The sequence below is a fragment of the Rhipicephalus microplus genome, chromosome 4 (assembly GCF_043290135.1).
Source record: "Rhipicephalus microplus isolate Deutch F79 chromosome 4, USDA_Rmic, whole genome shotgun sequence".
NCBI classification, from domain to species: domain Eukaryota; kingdom Metazoa; phylum Arthropoda; class Arachnida; order Ixodida; family Ixodidae; genus Rhipicephalus; species Rhipicephalus microplus.
Genome location: NC_134703.1, coordinates 121036660 through 121043624, shown reverse-complemented (window position 1 = coordinate 121043624; position 6965 = coordinate 121036660).

Below are 6965 nucleotides of genomic sequence, written 5' to 3'. Positions count from 1 at the left end.
TGGATGACAAAGGTATATGACTAGTGCAAACATGATAATCATGAGATGCGTGTCATGTGAGAACATGACTACATGCCACAGACAAGGCGCCAATACATTTCGACGTGAGACGGTGCACGTGCTCGCCGGTGTTCGTTTCGTCGTGTCACGCCGGCGTTGCGACACCAGGCGCCGGTTTTGCCATATACTCGCAGGCCTTCACGGTGCTGCGTTGCTTTGACGCCTGCGCTTTTCAGCCTGTCCGGCATCCCTCCTTCACGAAACGAGGTAGACGCAGTGTTGTCTGGGTAACGCATCGGCGCAAATTTCACGCCGGTTGCGCCGACGGATGCTGGTCGCGCCGGTCACGCCTGGCGTCAAACTATAGAGTGCTCGCGTTTTGCCAACGTAGCGGCTCTGTGCCTAGCGTGCGCAAAGGTCAATGCTACATTGGAGTATATTGGGTCCTTCATGATGCGTTTGCGGCAATTTTGCTAGCTCAACGTATACCAAATTTAATGTTAGGTGACGTCAATCAATGACGATATAACACTGGTGCAAACATGATAGCCTTGACACGCTTGTCACGCAAGAACATGACAACATACCACGCTCATAGGGTGGTCTCGGCTGTTTCGCTAGCTCAAGAAATACTAAATTTGATATCACGTGACGTGCCTAAATGTCAAAGGTACACGACACATCTAAACATAATAATCATGGCACTGAAGCCGTGTACGACTTCATTTACTTTAACCTCGTAATGATCTGATGATCCTAAAGTGAAATATCAACATTTCTCATTCGTTCTTAGCATATCATTGATTCCCACTGTATAAGGGATCTGCCAATTTTATCAACAGCAGTGAAGTGGCCCCGCATTTTATTCGAGGTCCAGATGTTAGGCGAAATCGCGAGTCATATGTTCAAGCAGTAACGACGCTGTCTAGCAGACAGCTTATTTGAAATGCAGCTGTTGCTAAATGCAGTTAAAAAATTGGCAGCATATCCACGGGGTGAATTATGGAGAGTGGGGTGAAACATTCGTCCGTCCATTCGTTCTTGCTCCCCTCCATCCATGTGTCCGTCTATGTGACCGTCCATGCGTTCATCCGCCCGTGCATTCGTGCGTCTGTTTGTGCGTCCGCCCCTGCGTTCGTCCATGCATCCGCCCCTGCGTCCGTTCATGCGTCCATCCATGCATTTGTCTGTATGTCCGTTCGTCCATCTATTCAACACTCCAAGTACCATCATCTCGCACCTTTTCATCATATATTCTCTTTATAGAAGCACCGCCATCGAGCGGACATACCAAGGACTAAACGAGAGGTGGCACACGCACACTTTCTTAAGGCTTGCGCTTCGTGTCTACTTCCCATCTTTAACCACCTCAAATTCATGGTATAGACTAGTTCACTGTATTTATGGCACTGCGGCTCAACGCTCGCTACCCCTTACTAAAACCAAGGAGGTTACGCCCAGTGAGTATAACGTAGCAACGTTTTCCTGTCAGATATTGCTCAAGGTACCCGCCGATGGCTGCTAATGGGAAATGAGAGACAGGAGAATTCGGCTTTTACTTTCATACGGCTTGAGCTTCGTATCTCTACTTCCCATCTTTGACCACCTCTTGTTCATTCATGGTATATACTAGTTCATTGTATTCGTGGCACTGTGGCTCAACGCTCGCTAAACCTTTCTAAAACTAAGGAGGGTACCCCCATGGAGGATTAAAAATTGCTGGAGTGGAAATCATTGCCCAAGAGTGAAGCCATTCCTCTGGCAAAGTGGCGGCGGTGGCGGCCATCTTACTATGGGCTTGATAAATTATCGCATTTCAGCGACTAAAAACGAAGCGTTTCTCTACAACGCCCAATGAATATAATGTGGGAGCCCTTTCGGCTCACATAGTGCTCCAAGTGCGTCTTACAGTGACTAGTTTTCCTTAGTGAGCCTCTAATTGAAGGCAAAGTTCCTTGAAGACTCAGTCATCCATACTCGTTTCCGTGTGTTATTTCGTCAGGACCAACAATCCTTTAATATAGAAATAACGTAGCATTTACATAACATAGCAAAGCCACTTGATCTTTAAGTGGGCACCATCAGAAAAGAGCATGTTTTCGTCATCTTGGCAGTGGCAAAAGGTGGCTTCACTTCTGCTGGCGAGGCATTGCGGGTGCTTCAACTCCAGCAATTATTCTTTAATCCTCCTTGGTTACACTCAGCGAGTATAACGTAGCAACCCTTTCTTGTCAGATAGTGCTTAAAGTACAAGCCAATGGCTGCTAATGGGGATCGCAGCATGCGCGTTAACTAAAAGCCGAATGCTTCTGTCTCTCAATCTCCATTAGCAGCCATTCGCATGTACATTAAGCACTATTTTTTATTGTTCAACAGCGTACAGAAGAAATCTCTCTCCGGCATCACCTTGGAGGTCAAAATGTTATATTTGTTGCATACTACAACTGCTACGAGGGACGAACTAGTGCCGCTATAAACAGCTTCGCCCCCCAAAAATTGGGAGATCCGACGTACAGCGAGAATCGATGATATGCAAATCACGGAGGCGAAAGGTTGATATGTTACTTGAAAATCAGCGCAACGTTTCGAGGTGGTCTTAAATTAAGCCATACATGACATTTTGGCATGATTATCATGTTTAGAAGTGTCATTTACCTTCGTCGTCTATTCACATCACGTGATACCAAATTTCGTATATGTGGAGCCAAATAAACGGCCACAAGCGCCATCAGCGTAGCAAGTAGTCATGTTTCACATGATACGCAGGCCCTGATTATCACGTTTGGACGTGTCACTCACCTTCGTCTTCCGCTCACGTCATGTCATACACAATTGGTATATGTGAAGCTAGCGAAACGGTCGCGAGCGCATCATGAGCGTAGTATGTAGTCTTGCTGTTTTCTGACACCCATTTTATGACTATCATGTTTACACCAGTCATATACCTTCGTCATGCATTCACGTTCCGTAACACGAAATTTTGTATATGGTAAGCTAGCGAAACGACTGCGAGCACACCTAAGCGTGGCATGTAGTCATGACTCATGACTTACATGACACGCATGTTATGCTTTCCACGTTAGGGTCTGTCACTTGTGTTTGCCATGCAGTCATGCCATACCATACCCATTCTCCAACATGTCATGAGAACGAAACCACTGCAAGAGCAGCAAGACCATGCATTGTATATCATGAAATTTATGACATACATATGATAGTCACGTTATGACTACTCGGTTATGCTTGCCCTACAGTCATGTTAAGCCATACCTGGTGGGAAATAGGCTGCTCTGCTACCTGAAGGCTAGTGACAGTGTGCGTGTGGTCACCAAATAGAATATGGTATAAGGCGGCAAGTGACTCTGCCAGAGTGTGCACTCCAAACAAATGTGACGAAAGTAGGATACAACATTGAAGGTGGAAGAAGAGCGCATCTGCAGCCGCTTCTCAGCATGAATGCCCGCCTCGGTGGAAGCAAGAAATAACTGCATATCCACAGAGTCAATAATAATGGGTCATGCCAAGCGTCCATCCGTCTGTCCGTCCTTCCATCCACCCGTTAGTTCTTGCTTCCGTCCACCCGTGCGTCCATTCATGCGTCCTTCCATTCGCCTGTCTGTACATTCGTCTGTCCGTCCGTCCGTGCATCCATCCGTATGGTTGTCCATGCATCAGCCCATTCATTCGTGCATCCGTCCGTCCACCCGTGCGTCCACCCCACCATCCATCCAGACGTCTGCTTGTCTGTTTGTCAGTCCATGCATCCGTCCATGCATCCGTCCATCTGGTGAACACTCGAACTACCGCCATCTCACATGCTTTTATTATGTAATTATCATATACAAGTACCACCATCTAGTGGACATTTGAAGGACTGAACGAGAAGTGGCTACCTCTACTACGACAATTACTACTACTGCTACTACATACATGGGAACGAACGGCCCATGGCTTAAAGAGCTTCGTCCCTAAAAGGTGGAAATTATGAGAAGGTAAACACGACGAGGAAGGCTGGGAGGGTTCAGAGAACGTGTGCACTAGCACCCTCAAAAAAATCACAGCATAACTGCAGAGTAAATGGTGATGAGAAGGACGGATGTTCCGTCCATCCATCCATTTCCCTGTCAACTATACGTAATCCTGAACTATACGAACACCACTAATGCATATAGTATAATAAACATGATACCCTCTCTTGGGGACCTTCGACGCAAAGTTTTGATCTGTCTGTCTGTCTGTCTGTCTTGCTGTCTGTCTCTACATATGTCTGTTCGTCTACTTCAAATGGCACCGGGTACTTGAAATGGCCGACCTATTCGCTGCGCCAACCAATGTTGCTCAAGTTTTAGCGTTCCTACTTGTGCAATTCTAAATTAAAAAAAAAACAATTATTGCGCATGTCTGGGGCACCCTAACAACACGTATATAGTCCGCATGTGCATCTTTTACGAGAAAAAGCATACATAAGTAATTTTAAGGACCCTGGCGCTCATCACACTGCTCTGGCTATGCAACGCTTGCTCGAAAAGGCGAGTGTTTCCAACACTTTGTTAAGATGAGATGGTGTTGCACCTACTCGTCACCTAGCGTTCTACACCTTATCACCTCTCAGATGGGCACGCACACTTTTCTCAGAGCCACGGTCTCCGTTTTCCAAGAAAATTGCCAGATGGCACTCAGTTCTCACGTATGACATGACTTGATGCAGTTGTTCGCCTCCACGGCACGCTCGAGGCACTCTAACACAGTATCTTCAGAATACCATTCACCAATTTTCTTGCACAGAACATGAAATAAATGTTTTTTTCACTCTCTCTGTACGCAAGACTGTCTTTCGACGACATCTGCAGATTAACATGCAGATACGAGGTCATTTTTTTATTTTCCATGACATTTACACAACGCCATTCATTCACCAATTCATAAAGTAGGTGGGGCTGCTACTACTACTACTGATACTACTACCACAACAAGAACGACAAACACATACGAGGAAACGATCCACAGCGTGACGAGCTTCTCCCCCAAAATCCCGGCTGGAGCGTCCATTCGCCAGGGTGTTCTCAGGCTATGCAATAGCTACAATAAACTAGAACCAACATGTTAGTTCTAGTTCACTGTACAAATAGCACTATACTAACTTTCATACAAATCAGTCAAAATTTCCGTCACTTTTCTCGGTATTTATGAGTGTTTGTGTTCAATTATGAGTGGTACAACTTTCCTCCCATATTGAATTCGAAGCATTTCTTAGCGAACTTGCCTTACTTTCTGCATATCTATCTATCTATCTGTCTAGCCACTTACGTTTGGGTGCTCTCGTATTCACCACCTTAACTTGGCGTGAAATAAAATTGGCATGGTAGGGTAAAATGGTTTTACGAATAAGACGCGCTGGTCAAGACCTGAATAATGTCAGAATCCCGTCACGTACGTCGTCAAACATTTCCCGCCAGACATTGGCGCCACACCCACGGGGGGTACATGCCTCTGGTTTGCGGGTATGAGCCACAGGTGATGGACACTTACTATCTACCTAGTAACGATGAGAACACACAAGGGCAATTTTAACGAGTGAGCGTTAAGGAGTACCCAACATTGTTAGCGGCGACCCGAAGAATGCAAAGAATAATTGTCAGGGTCTCAGCTGGAATCAAATTTAAGAATTCTGTGTGAAAATAAAACATTTTACCACGGAACTACGTCAGGTCTTGGAACCACTTTTCAAATTGACGCTGATCTTCGTAAAACGTCAACAGTAGTTGCAGTTCTGCCTACCCAATCTTATAAACATTACATATGCACTCCTTTGATACAACCGTCATGTTGGGTTTACGTCAACTGTGGTTACTTGCCATGCGCTGAAGTTGATTTATGTAGCAGTGCCCAGAGCCTGTATCCTCGCGAGCATCAGCGCTTCATATCAGCTTCTGGTGTTGCTAATACGCATGTTCCAGTTAGCAACATTGCGCGAATGGAAACAGCTGGTTATATAAATATCTGCAACTCTTGAACATATGCCTGTGCATGCTCCATTTTCACATATATTAAGCGTCATTTTATAACGTGTGGCTCAATAAAAAAAGTTGCTACACTGTAACCTTCCCTCCGCATGCTTCGCAAAACGTGTATTCCCAGGTACGTGAGATCTGCCTAGTTTTTTCTCGCTGTTTTTTTTTTATGGCAGCATAAAGGGCCAAAAGAAAGTCTGAATAGCTGAGTGCAGTTTTCAACACGTTACAGTTGCTCAAAGTGAAGCGCATAGCAAGGAGTCCTAATTTCTCATATTGCCAGGGCAGTGACGTAGGCTACGGACACATATATTTTACTAACGCTAACATGTTCTTGGCTCAACGGACAGAAACTACTTGAATTGCTCTCAGCGTTTCTCTATTCCGACGGCCGCGTCCCTTCGTATTTTAGGTATTGTAAATGCGAAGCGTTGCTGTAAACTTCGGTGGCTTCGAGCTTATGTATCTCTCTATCTATGAAATGCGATACATTTCTTAGCGAACTTCGGTGACTCTGAACGTATCTATCTAGCTACCTATGACCTTTAGCTCTCATGGGCGTTTCGATAATGATATCGCTACCAAACCTGGTATGGCATAACATCACTGTAAAGAGTACATATTTAACTAGTCATAACATGAAAATCATGACACACATGTCATAAAAGTCATGATTTACCATTCATAATCCTGCAGCTCTTGCAGTGGTTTTGTTCGTATGGCATGTTGCAAAACTGGTATGGTATGGCATGATTGCATAGAAACACAAATGACAGACCCTAACATAAAAATCATGACGTGGGTGTTTTGTAACAACATGACTACATGCAACGCTAATGATCCGCTGGCGGCCATGTCGCTAGCTTCATTTATACAAAATTTGGTATTACAGGACGTGAATAGATGACGAAGGTATACACTGGGACAAACATGATAACCATGAGATGCGTGTCT